The sequence below is a fragment of the Ambystoma mexicanum genome, chromosome 6q, assembly GCF_040938575.1.
Source record: "Ambystoma mexicanum isolate Mex_15411 chromosome 6q, UKY_AmexF1_1, whole genome shotgun sequence".
Lineage (NCBI taxonomy): Eukaryota > Metazoa > Chordata > Amphibia > Caudata > Ambystomatidae > Ambystoma > Ambystoma mexicanum.
Genome location: NC_090937.1, coordinates 1,683,938,689 through 1,683,952,203, shown reverse-complemented (window position 1 = coordinate 1,683,952,203; position 13,515 = coordinate 1,683,938,689). Strand labels below are relative to the sequence as shown.

Below are 13,515 nucleotides of genomic sequence, written 5' to 3'. Positions count from 1 at the left end.
CAAACAGGTAAGTTCCTAGGGTAAGATTGTTCCTTCAAATTGTGCTCTCTCTCTTTTTGACTCTTTTGTCGTATTTCTTCTTAATAAATAGTTCTAGTTCTTCCCTTCCTTGGTGTTTGGTTTTCAGCTGTCTTTAAAGTACATTTGGTACTTCACTTGTCTTTATCTTTCTTACTTCTCTCTATCTTTCTTAATAAGGAACTCTACTCTTTCTACTCTTTGCTACTGTGACAAAGAAAATGTTCAGGCTTTAAGGAGTTTGGTTGCTCTTATCCTCATCATTTAGATGATGTTGTTTATTTCTAAACTTTCTTCTTAGTTAGCAGGATATCTGGGACCACCTCTTTGGCTTGGCAGTCTTCCTGTCAAGTCCTTTTTTATCTTTCACTCCTTTAGTATTACTTCTCACTTTCACTTTTCTCTAAAACGTCTCTCTCTGGCTGTGCGCTCAGCGTTTCTCTCCACAGGTGCTAAATTCAGCCACATCCCTCCATTCCGCCAGGGCTCACTCAGCGATCTCTCTTTCGCCTCTATGTAGCATCGGAAGGGAAATACTTTACTGTTCTCTGCGGCGCGGCAGCTGGCTCGTTTTCCCTCTTACGTCCGACGACTGCCGATGACTCCGCCCACCTCTCCTGAGATCGCGTTTTCCCTCTTTGAAGCTATGGGTTTTAGCGCACCCCATTCTTAGTTCGGGTGTCGCCTCCGCTCCCCGGTTTCACTCGTTCACCTCGATACAGCCTCCGTGTGAGGTGGGTGCGTCTCTCCCTCCCCTTTGGGAATCGCAACAACGGTTGCCTTCTCCTCACCACCTCACGGAGCGCAACGGCGCTGTTCGCTTTGTTTCTTTCGGCAGCCTCACCCGACTGCTAATATTAACTTTTTAAACATGAACTTCAGAGTTAACGTATGTGCAACGGCACAACAACAGCCCAACAGCGGTCTCCGTTTCTCAGCTGCTCAATATGCCCAGCTGAAACCATTGGGTTCCCCATCCTCGTCATCACCCTTCGTTTCCTAGGGAACCAAAACAGAGACCTCGTTAGAGGAAAGTATATACACAAACTACTTCCTGGTTTCATCTGAGATTTGCTGGTGCTTCCCTGTCATACATTAAAGGTATGATTTAGATGTATAATCAACCCAGGGTACAGGGAATGTTCAGCAGGCCGAAATCACCAGAGGGTTCCAGGAGGGATGAAAAAGTCAGGTAGAATGTCAACAAAGGGCAGGTTACTACTAAACAGCTTACCAGGATTCTTGTTGTTAGATCAGCTGAGACGGCCGGGGGTTCTGGCCCTGGGCACTGGTGTCGAGCATCTGATCGAGGGCAAAACAAATAGCGGAGCTCATCGAGCATCAGTTGCTGTGAGCAGGTGAGGGGGCTCCTCATCTCAGGTTCTCCTGATGGAGTCAAGGCGAGCAGAGCGCTGCTCTTAAGAGTTGGTGCTCGAGGGGATTGGCTAAGGAGGGGCTCCTGCCCACTCCACTGCAACAGCTTCCCTGTCCCCTGAGGTTTTTAGAATCTTTCCGGCTCCTTTGGCGAACAGCGGCAAACAGCACCCTTGTCCCCTAGCCTTCTCCCGCTTGCCGGCCTCTGCCTGTCAGTGCGGGTGATTGGCTAGAATAGGACTTGGTTCTCAGTGCAGGATTAACAGGGCAAGTGGTCTTCAGTGATGAACACAGGAAATGGAGTGGTTTCACGCCGACCTTCACATTCTGCGACCTGATAATAGATTCACATACATCAGTGTAAATGTTGCATTTGGCAGGAGAGATAGAGGTACACGCCCCACCTCTATGATGAGATAATGTGATATTGTACCTCTCCTTCATACAAATGCGCCAAACTAGGTCAAATGGTGCCTCCAAAATTGAGATTTATTTACAGATGCCCTTCATGGTAACACGTGTTTCGGCAACACCTAAGTGCCTTTTTTGAAACCAGGGCTGTTGGGTGAGTTGACAAATTAAACATAATACATTGTCAAGTGCACAAATAATAATAAAAAACAATAGCGTACATGGGCATTCAATTTCCACATTTTCCAACAAAATTATTGTACATGTCACGAGTTTGTTGATAGACATAGAAGACAAGGGGTGGGTGAAGGGGAGGATATTTGAGGTAGAGAGTATGCACAAAGAAAGAGATAAATAGAAATAGAAAATAATAATGAGAATCATGATTATGCCTGATAGTTCTAACACATTTTGCACATTTTTCCAAGCTATTACCATGTTCTAAAACTCATATTAGAAATAACTGACTTCAATACAGTCACAAACTGCTACCTAGATTTTCATTTTGCGCTTTCTGTGCAATTGTTCCACCTGAATTTCAAGTAATAGTATGTAAATTAATCAAATATAGTTTGTACGTGTCTCAAAGGACACAGGGTACCAATAACTCTAACCCAAAAATAAACAGAACAACACACAACACCATTCGTTCTTATGTTATGATGATGTTACCTGTTAGCTTGATACAACGTGATGATAACTTGCCGTCTGTTTTCAATGTGGTAATCGGGTTAAATCCCTAAAAAAGGAGATGATTCTAATTAATCGTCGATATAACTAATTTATTGCTGGCTAATGTTAAATTGCTACGTGGCATTTTTGTATTTTTTAGTGTTTCATGTCATGCATCTTTTGCCTTAAATAAATTACAGTGACTATGCAGTCTCTTACCTCCTCAAAGCCTGGTGCTCTTGTTGCATTATGGTATGCTTATTTAGCATTTTTTAAGGACATTGTTGCAGGCTAACTGATCGCGTAATTTTTAAACGTTTGCTCGCGTTTCTCGTATCACTCGCATGTAATGCTGAAAGGCCGTCTATTACGGCAAGTGCGCCTGTGCTAAGTATTTCTTGTCTGAAACATGAGGAAGGGAAAAACAGGCTTACCGTGCAGCGCAGTATGGATCAACCCACATCCTCTCGGCGCTGCTACTTTTGTAAAACCTCAGTGTTCATCTTGTTGGCAGGTATCATGGCAACAAGGTAGTCCTTCCTTAGTTGCCATGAACCTGTCGGCCATCTTTTGGGCTATCTTAATAATAATAATAATTATTATTATTATTATTATTATTATTATTATTATTAAGATATGTATGCACCTTAATGGTGGGAAATGCTTGAATACTGTACTGGCACTTTCAATTGAACTAGTATATGTGTACATTATGACTTATTGGCTATTAACATACGTGAATATATGAAAGTTGACCTTGTTGTTCTAACACCAACTTTAAATTTCCAGTTGCATAATTTAACACTTTTCTGATTACGTTAGCCTTGCAGCGTTGTTTGTGTATATGTATATGCTACTGGATTGAATTTAAAACCAGTTTTAAAGGGAATACCTGCTTTGGAACTGGAGTTTGATGTGCATGGTCGAGACACCACCATAACCCCCCCACCACCATAACCCGCCCACCCCATGCACAGGAGTCACCCCCACCCCGTCTCCAGCCCCCACCACCATAACCCGCTCACCCCATGCACAGGAGTCACCCCCACCACGTCTCCAGCCCCCACCACCATAACCTGCCCACCCCATGCGCATGAGTCACCCCCACCCCGTCTCCAGCCCCCACCACCATAACCTGCCCCCCCATGCACAGGAGTCACCCCACCCAGTCTCCAGCCCCCACCACCATAACCCCCCCACCGAATGCACAGGAGTCACATACATGCCAACCCTCCCAATTTAGGCGGGAGACTCCCGACTTTTTGTGAAAAAAATATTGCTATTTTTCACGTTCTCCCGCCTAAAATACTTCTAGCCCAATGCGTCCCTATGGGAAAATGTGCGACTCCCTATTTCTCTGATGAAATCTCCCGCCCAGGTGAGTTGGAATGTTGGCATGTCTGGAGTCACCCCCACCCCGTCTCCAGCCCCCACCACCATAACCCGTGTAGAGATATCGCGAGACCCGCGAGTCTCGCGAGATCTCGCCCGCGGCCGGAAGTGCCGCCTCCGTGCTCCGAGCGTGGATTACGAGCGAATTACGAGCGGAGCAGCAACGGGAGCAGGACGTGTCCTGTGTGCTCCTTCCAAGCACGGGCCCCAGAGCACACATAAAGACTTATGCAGCATGTGCTAGTTATGGCCACAGTTGTAGGGCCTGTTGCCCTTTGACATTATTCTTTAATGCAAGTAAAAGCAACGTTATTGCATGCTGTGAAAATAAAGGCATCTAAGAAGATAAGACGCCTCCTGTCTTATGTGAAGATATTATACAACAACCCGTCCACCCCATGCACAGGAGTCACCCCCACCCCGTCTCCAGCCCCCACCATCATAACCCGCCCCCCATGCACAGGAGACACTAAAAGTTTTAGAGAGAGGAACAGCACCTGTCACTCACCTGCATTACATTATGCCATGAGCACTGCATCCTCTTGGTGTAAATGAGTGAGATGGCGAGGGGAGACCCAGGAGCACATCCACCATCACTCAGGCCCTCCATGAGCACATACACCATCACTCAGGGCCCCCAGGAGCACATCCACCATCACTCAGGGCCCCCCAGGAGCACATCCACCATCACTCAGGGCCCCCCGGGAACGCAGCCACCATCACTCAGGGCCCCCCAGGGACATTTCCACCATCACTCAGGGCCCCCCAGGGACATTTCCACCATCACTCAGGGCCCCCCAGGGACATTTCCACCATCACTCAGGGCCCCCCAGGGATACCTCCACCATCACTAAGGGCCCCCCAGGAGCACATCCACCATCACTCAGAGCCCCCCAGGGACACCGCCACCATCACTCAGGGCCCCCCAGGAACGCATCCACCATCACTCAGGGCCCCCCAGGAACGCATCCACCATCACTCAGGGTCCCCCAGGAGCACCTCCACCATCACTCAGGGCCCCCCAGGGATACCTCCACCATCACTCAGGGCCCCCAGGAGCACATCCACCATCACTCAGGGTCCCCCAGGAGCACATCCACCATCACTCTGGGCCCCCCAGGAACACATCCACCATCACTCAGGGCCTTCACAGAGAGAATGGGGATGGCTGAGCTCCGGAGTCAGTGCAGCCCGAGCTGCACATGCGCACTGACGAGACGTTTTCCTGGGAGCATGGACAGAAAGGAGGTACTAGATGTAGTGTGCGTAAAACGTGTAGCAGGAATGAGCATGCGCAATGAGGATATACTTCCAAGATGGACTCAAAACACAATAGTTACACTATTATCACTCGGAACCTCGGAGAGCGCTCTCCCCAGAGTGACTGAATATGCCTGAGAGATCAGCCCCAATCACTGGAGCCGGGCTGCAGAGCCGGTACAGACACGGGCCCTGTGAGGCACTGATCCTGGGAGCATGCGCAGAAGAGGGGCAATGGAGATACCACGCGTGACGCGGTACCTCTAGAGAGCATGCGCAGAGGAGGGATTCTGGAGACAGCAGGCCCTGACGGGGGACTCTAAAGAGCATGCGCAGAGGAGGAGAGCCGGAGACACGAGGCGCTGACCGGGGACTCTAAAGAGCATGCGCAGCCGAGAAACACCACATGCGCAGAGGAGGGACAATGGAGATACCACGCGTGAAGCGATACCTCTAGAGAGCATGCGCAGAGAGGAAACAGAGCATGCGCATAGGAGGGATACCGGAAACAGAACGAGGTGACGAACAGCGCGCGCTGAGGCGGGCTCTAGAGAGCATGCGCAGAGAGGAGAGCCGGAGACAGGAGCCGTGACGAGCGGACTCTAGAGAGCATGCGCAGAGAGGATTCGTGCCTTCCGCATGCGCAGTGAAGATCTACCCCCCCCCCCAATGTAGACCCAGAAATGCATAAATTGCTGATGTTCAGCGAGGAGTCACCAACACAATCATTTCTTATTTGAATGACTAAAATAAAAGCAAGCATTGCAAAGTCCAGACAATCATTATCATATTTGGTCAAATGTTCATATCCTGCCGGGCTTGCTTGTTATGTCCCTGGCACCTATGCCCAGGTGTCGCTGAATGTAGCCCTGGCACCTATGCCCTGGCGTCGCTGGCTGGAGTCCCTGGCACCCATGCCCAGGTGTCGCTGGCTGTAGCCCCTGGCACCTATGCCCAGGTGTCGCTGGCTGTAGCCCTGGCACCTATGCCCAGGTGTCGCAGGCTGTAACCCCTGGCACCTGTGACGTCCCGAGTTATGTATAGCGCGCATGCGCGAGCCTCGTTGTGGCCCGCGCATGCGCGGCGGCAATAAAGTGCGCCCGTGCGGCAGTTCCCGCCGGGACGCGGACGAACTAACATCGCGTCCCGCGTACTCCTTGTGTGCCTGCATGGATGCCTGTGTGTGTGGGTCCCCGGGGCATACATAACAACTGGCGACGAGGCGGGATCACTGCCGCAACGTGCGCCCAGCACGTGGGTGCAGAGGAACAACAAATCCGCGTTGCTACGCAGTGACACGGAGCGGACCCAGCGGCAAAACTCCACGTGGAGTGGCAGTAGCGGCCTGAGAAGGTGCTCGTGCGCTGCCACTTCAAGAAAACACGACGAATTTTTGGAACTCCGACCGCCCCCAATAATCTGTGGACGATCACAACGACGCAGACAGCACAACACGGTTGCGCAGAGACCAAGGACCTGGAAAACAGCAGTCTGAGGTACGTGGAACCCCACCCAGTCAGGTTTGCGGCCTCCAAATTACTGAGAGGTGCCTGTGCGACCTGTGAGGATGGCGGAAAGTGATGGGGAACCAGAAACTGCGACACGAGTGATAAGGACTCAACAGGGGTCGCTACTGCCCATGCAGGAATTTGATACCTCCGGCCCCCCGTCCAAGCTAGGACCCCGGTGGCTACTATGGGTGAAGAAACTGGAAATGTATTTTACAGCCACAGGGACCACCGATGATGACTCGAAAAGAGCGACGCTCCTATATTCAGCGGGGCTGGAGGTGATGCGCATATATGAATCACTCAACCTGCGTATAGTCACATACGCAACAGTAAAGACTGCATTGGAGAATCACTTTATTCCCCAGTCAAATATAGACTATGAAAGATTCCTGTTTTCCAAGGAGAAACAGCGGGAGGAGGAATCCCTTGACCAATTCTGTGCAAGGCTGACACTAATGGCTAGCGCATGTCGCTGGGACAACGAAGAGTCGATGATACGACACCAGGTCATCCAGGGCTGCAGCTCAGGCAAGCTGAGACGGCAAATATTGAGGGAGCCAGGATGGTCACTGCAACAAATCCAAGACAGTGGCCGAACCTATGAGCTGGCAGAGTCCAGAGGGGCGACCATGGACGCAGCAGTTCATCCCAGCACACGGGATGTAGCATATGCCATGAACAAATGGCCCAAGTCAAGAGACAAATGGACCCCAAAGTCATCCGGAAACAACACCCCTACCACTTCTGGATCTTCCTGCAGGTACTGTGGATATGACCTGCCACATACGGAGGAGTGCCCAGCCAAGGGTAGGTCCTGCGGAAGGTGCAACGAACCAGGACACTATGCACGCATGTGCCGTGCCCCCGCTCCTGTGCCGGCGCAAAGGGGACCCGCGAGAGTACGAGGTAGCGGCTTCAGGAGACAGCGGAGTATCGCGGCGCTGGAGCTAGAAATCCAAAAGCTACAGCTCGCCGAGGAAGAGGAAGAAGACGAAGAAGAGGAAGACGAGGTCTTCTTCATCTCGAATATTGCATCGGCGAGCAAACGGAAAAGACAGCCCAAGTGCGAAGTGAACATACTGGGGGTGCCAACTCAAATTCTCATCGATACAGGGGCATCAGTGTGTGTCCTCGCGGAGGAACACTACGTGAGACTCCCAGGCCCTCCAACACTGGACAAGTCCATGGCAAAAATGTTCACGTTCGGGGGGGATACCCCGTTGCCTCTCAAAGGGGTATTTGTGTCACCAGTGTCAAAGGGGGAAGTCTCGATCAAGGCCAGATTCTTCGTCACAGATGTCAGCCCACACTCCATACTCAGTTGCGCCGCATCTGAGGCACTAAACCTCGTCCACTTCGCATACGAGGTGTATCAGATAGACATTGAGACACTGTTGAACAAATTCTCAGGCATCTTCGAGGGAATTGGGAAATTGAAAGCGCCCCCGGTGCGTCTCCACATCGACGAATCAATCAGGCCCACAGCCCTGAAACACCGGCGGATACCTTTCCACCTCAGGGAAAAGGTGGAGGAAGAACTCCGATCTCTCGTCAGCATGGACATCATCGAGAGAGTAGAGGGGCCGACGCCATGGGTCTCCCCGATTGTGGTGACGCCCAAACCGAAACAACCCGGGGCGGTCAGAATATGTGTGGACATGCGACTGCCCAATGCAGCGATCAAGAGGGAAAGACATATAACACCGACCCTCGATGACATCATTGGAGAACTACAAGGTGCCAAGGTCTTCTCCAAACTGGACCTGAGAGCAGGGTACCATCAGCTCGAGCTCCACCCTGACTCGAGATATATAACAACATTCACGATGCACAATGGCCTTTACCAATTCAAACGCCTAAGCTTCGGGGTCTCGTCAGCCGCCGAAGTATTTCAAAATACCATCCGAGGGGCCCTAGCAGGTCTCAAAGGCGTGTTGAACATGAGCGACGGCATCCTGGTGTTCGCGACCTCGGAATCGGAACACGTGAAGAGGCTGGAAAGCACTCTCCAAAGGCTGAAAAGTTTAGGCCTCACATTACATCGGCAAAAATGTGAGTTCTTCAAGGACCGCGTAGGTTTCTTTGGCTTCATCTTCCATGCAGCGGGTGTATCCCCCGACCCAGCCAAAATCAAGGACATCAGGAACGCTGCCGCCCCACAATCCCCCACCGAGGTGAGAAGTTTCTTGGGGATGGTAACATACTGTGGGCGGTTCATCAAAGGGCTAGCGTCAACGGCAGAGCCGCTCAGGGCGCTGACGAGGAACGACACAGCCTGGAAATGGGGCACCGAGGAGCAAGAGGCATTCCAGACCCTGAAGACCGCCCTGTCCGATGGCGACACCATGGCGTATTTCAACCCTAGGGTGGAATCCGAGGTGGTGGTAGATGCGAGCCCGGTAGGGGTTGGGGCGGTACTACTGCAACCGGAAGAGCGTGGCAATATGCGTCCTATTGCATATGCGAGCAAGGCCCTCTCCACCACTGAAATGAAATACTCACAAATCGAAAGGGAAGCACTAGCCATCCTGTGGGGCTGCCGCCATTTCCGCCTATAGATTTTGGGCAAACCTGTTGTGGTCGTGACGGACCACAAGCCATTGTTACCGATACTAGCCGGTGTGTCATCGAAACCACCACCCAGGATCGAACGGTGGATGCTGGCGCTGATGGAGTATGGGGTGAGACTGATATACAGGCCAGGCACAAACAATCCGGCAGACTATCTATCACGTCACCCCAACAAAGAGGATCCGGATACGGACATTGGCGCGAGCGACTGTCACGGACTGCTGTGTCAAGTGGTGGAAGGATCTCTTCCGACGGCGATATCGAGGGCAGTCGTATCGACGGAATCGACCAACGACGAGGTCTTCAACATCGTCCGAAGGGCAATAAGGAGCGGTGACTGGAAAGAGGTGCTGCGGGACAATTCGCGCCGACAAGAAGCGGCCCAGAGAGACCTCCAAGCGCTGTGGAGGGTGCGAGAGGACCTCTCCATCTCAGACGACGGACTCATACTGAGAGGCCACCAAATCGTCGTGCCAAGGACGCTGAGGACCCGGATGTTAGAGCTAGCGCACGTCGGCCACCAGGGAGTGGTCAAAACAAAGGCACGATTAAGAGCCAAAGTATGGTTCCCGGATTTGGAGACAATGGTAGAGAACTTTGTGAAAAGATGTCTAGCGTGTCAGGCCGCGACCCCCGGCGACAGAGCTCCGCCGATCCAGTCCATGGAACGCAGCCAAAAACCATGGGGGACGGTACATGTAGACTTCGGGTCAACAGGACGGGGCATGTACTTTCTTGTAGCGGTGGACCAATGGTCACGGTACCCCGAGGTTGAGATAGTTGAATCAACGGCGACTGAATTCTCAACTAAGGCACTAGACAAGATGTTTGCCACACACGGGTTCCCAGACCTCATATGCTCGGACAACGGCCCGCCATTCACGGGCAACCAGTTCGCCTCCTATCTCAAAGAAAGAGGAATTCAACATCGCAGGGTGTCCCCACTCTGGCCACGGGCCAACGGGGAAGCCGAAAGGATGATGCGGACCCTCAATAAAGTCCTACGAATATCCGCCAGCAGCGGGGCTGACCTGGAGAAAAAGCTTGTGGAATTTCTTAGGGAATACCGCACGACACCTCACCAGTCCACGGGAGTGGCTCCCGCGGAAGCACTATTTGGACGATGCCCAAGAGGACTGCTACCGGAGGAGGAAGGTCGAACACCCGGAGTTATTGACAATGAGAAGGTTCGGGAAGAGCGAATCAGGCGCAACGAAAAAGAAAGTGAACGACGAGGGCTACAGGAAAAAGAAGTGCGGGTAGGGGACACGATGCTGGTCAGGAATCGACACCCGGAAGGCAAACTGTCCCTCCCATTTGAGCCACGCCCGTGGAAGGTAACACACGTGAAGGGCACGGTGGTAACGGCGGCCTGTGATCGGGGGACTGTTACACGCAACCGGTCATTCTTCAAGAGAGTTGAAAACCCCGTCGAGAATGGAGCACCGGAGGAAGACACAAACACGGAAGAACCACACACCGATCACGGCGAGAGCGGGCACCAAGCCCCAGCGGGAGCCGGGCTCGGCTGTCCCACGCGGCCTGAGACCCCACCGCGATATCCAGTCCGCCGAGAGCGGAGGCTGCCAGGATATCTCAAGGACTATGTCTTGGACTCGGGAGACTAAGCCGAAGGGACCTGATGGGACGTAAGTGTAATTGCCAAAGGCTGTGTTCAAAGCCATCAATTGCATTGGGGACCAGGCACCCCACAAGTTTATGTTCTATTTTAGTTAAAGTTGAAAAGGGATGTGACGTCCCGAGTTATGTATAGCGCGCATGCGCGAGCCTCGTTGTGGCCCGCGCATGCGCGGCGGCAATAAAGTGCGCCCGTGCGGCAGTTCCCGCCGGGACGCGGACGAACTAACATCGCGTCCCGCGTACTCCTTGTGTGCCTGCATGGATGCCTGTGTGTGTGGGTCCCCGGGGCATACATAACAGCACCCATGCACAGGTGTCGCAGGTTGTAGCCCCTGGCACCTATGCCCAGGTGTCGCTGGCTGTAGCCCTGGCACCTATGCCCAGGTGTCGCCTGCTGTTACCCCTGGCACCTATGCCCAGGTGTCGCTGGCTGTAGCCTTGGCACCTATGTCAGGTGTCGCTGGCTGTAGCCCTGGCATCTATGCCCAGGTGTCGCTGGCTGTAGCCCCTGGAACCCAGGCCCAGGTGTCGCGGGCTGTGGCCCCTGGTACCTATGCCCAGGTGTCGCTGGCTGTAGCCCTGGCACCTATGTCCAGGTGTTGCTGGCTGTAGCCCCTGGCACCCATGCCCAGGTGTCGCGGGCTGTAGCTCCTGGCACCTATGCCCAGGTGTTGCTGGCTGTAGCTCTGGCACCCATGCCCAGGTGTCGCTGGCTGTAGCCATGGCACCTATGCCCAGGTGTCTCTGGCTATAACCCCTGGCACCTATGCCCAGGTGTGGTTGGCTGTAGCCATGACACCTATTCCCAGGTGTCGCTGGCTGTAGCCTTGGCACCTATGCCCAGGTGTCACTGGCTGTAGCCCTGGCACCTATGCCCAGGTGTGGCTGGCTGTAGCCTTTGCAGCTATGCCCAGGTGTCTCTGGCTGTAGCCCTTGGCAACTATTCCCAGGTGTCGCTGGCTCTAGCCCTGGACCCTATGCCCAGGTGTCTCTGGCTGTAGTCTTGGCACATATGCCCAGGTGTCTCTGGCTCTAGCCCTTCCACCTATGCCCAGGTGTCGCGGGCTGTAGCTCCTGGCACCTATGCCAGGTTTCATGTGCTGTAGCCCTGGCACCTATGCCCAGGTGTCGCTGGGTGTAGCCTTGGCACCTATGCCCAGGTGTCGCTAGCCATAGCCCTGGTACCTATACCCAGGTCTCGCTGACTGTAACCCTTTGTACCTTTGCCCAGGTGTCGCTGGCTGTAGCCCTGGCACCTATGCCCAGGTGTCGCTGGCTGTAGCCATGGCACCTATGCCCAGGTGTTGCTAATTATAGCCATGGCACCTATGGCCAGGTGTCGCTGGCTTTAGCCCCTGGCACCTATGCCCAGGTGTCGCTGGCTTTAGTCCCTGGCACCTATGCCCAGGTGTAGCTGGCTGTAGCCCTGACACCTATTCCCAGGTGTCGCTGGCTGTAGCCCCTGGTGCCTATGCCCAGATGTCTCTGGCTATAACCCCTGGCACCTATGCCCAGGTGTGGCTGGCTGTAGCCATGGTACCTATTCCCAGGTGTCGCTGGCTGTAGCCTTGGCACCTATGTCCAGGTGTTGCTGGCTGTAGCCCTGGCACCTATGCCCAGGTGTGGCTGGCTGTAGCCTTTGCACCCATGCCCAGGTGTCGCAGGCTGTAGCCCTTGGCACCTATGCCCAGGTGTTGCTGGCTCTAGCCCTGGCACCTATGCCCAGGTGTCGCTGGCTGTAGCCTTGGCACCTATGCCCAGATGTCTGGCTGTAGCCTTTCTGCAAGCATCTTAGTAGTCTCGCTATTGTCCTGATTACTCCCCGCCTTCTCAGCTACCTTTGTCTTGGCCACTTAATAGCTGTTTTTCAAACGATCTCGATTGTCATAATTTCCAGTCACTTTGCTATTACATCCTCCTTTGTACGGCCGGAAACTACTAGCAAGTATTAATAACTCTCCTTTTGTCCATTGCGCTGAGGATAAAGGCTTTCTTTCTCCTGGCTTGCATGTTGGGCTTCTGAGCACCCACTCCCTGTTGAAAAATGCAGACAAAGTTTCTCACCTTATCCTTACTCAGCCTCTTGATGTATTATGCCTTACTGAGATGTGACTCTCACGCTGCTGCCCCGCCGTACCCACCCTGGTCTAAAAAGATGACTTTAGAGATCATCCTGAAGTTATCCGATGATCATCGAACTACATTTGAAGTCATTCCCACATCATCAGAAGTCATCAGGCTGTTAAAGTCATCAGCAAATGTCTCAGAATGGTGGGTGATGATTTGGGTATGAGTTTAGGATGACTTACTGATGATGCCAACATCATCCCTATTTTAGGAAACTCTTTGTTCCTGATGATTTTAGGATGACTTGCCGATTACTTCAAGAGCATCACCATGAAACATATTTGTTCTTGATGATTTGGGGATGGCTTACTGATTACTTCAGAGCATCACAGAGTTTGTTGGATGATTTGCGGACTAATACTGATTGTCATTCAGCTTTTGCTTAGTTGCACCTGTGCTGAATGATTTCCAATGCTTTGCTAAGCACACCTTTTTGACTATGCTGGCGAAAATGGAAGCCACAGGCCTAAACATAGCATGCACCTCCTGGGTAAGAATCCTTTGCTATCACAGTCAAAAGTTAGCACCCAGCACCCTC

General features: G+C 52.6%; 1 protein-coding gene across 1 annotated transcript in view; it reads right to left on the bottom strand.

Moving 5' to 3' along the window:
• LOC138517058 (zinc finger protein 585A-like) overlaps positions 1–5,230 on the bottom strand; it is a 614,789-nt gene extending 609,559 nt beyond the window's left edge. Inside the window, exons 1-2 of the mRNA XM_069632568.1 lie at positions 4,376–5,230; positions 2,476–2,542 (exon numbers count right to left, since the gene is read on the bottom strand). The gene's annotated coding sequence lies outside the window, so the exon portion shown is untranslated. The remainder of the gene's footprint in view (positions 1–2,475; positions 2,543–4,375) is intronic.
• Between the last annotated feature and the right edge of the window lie 8,285 nt (positions 5,231–13,515).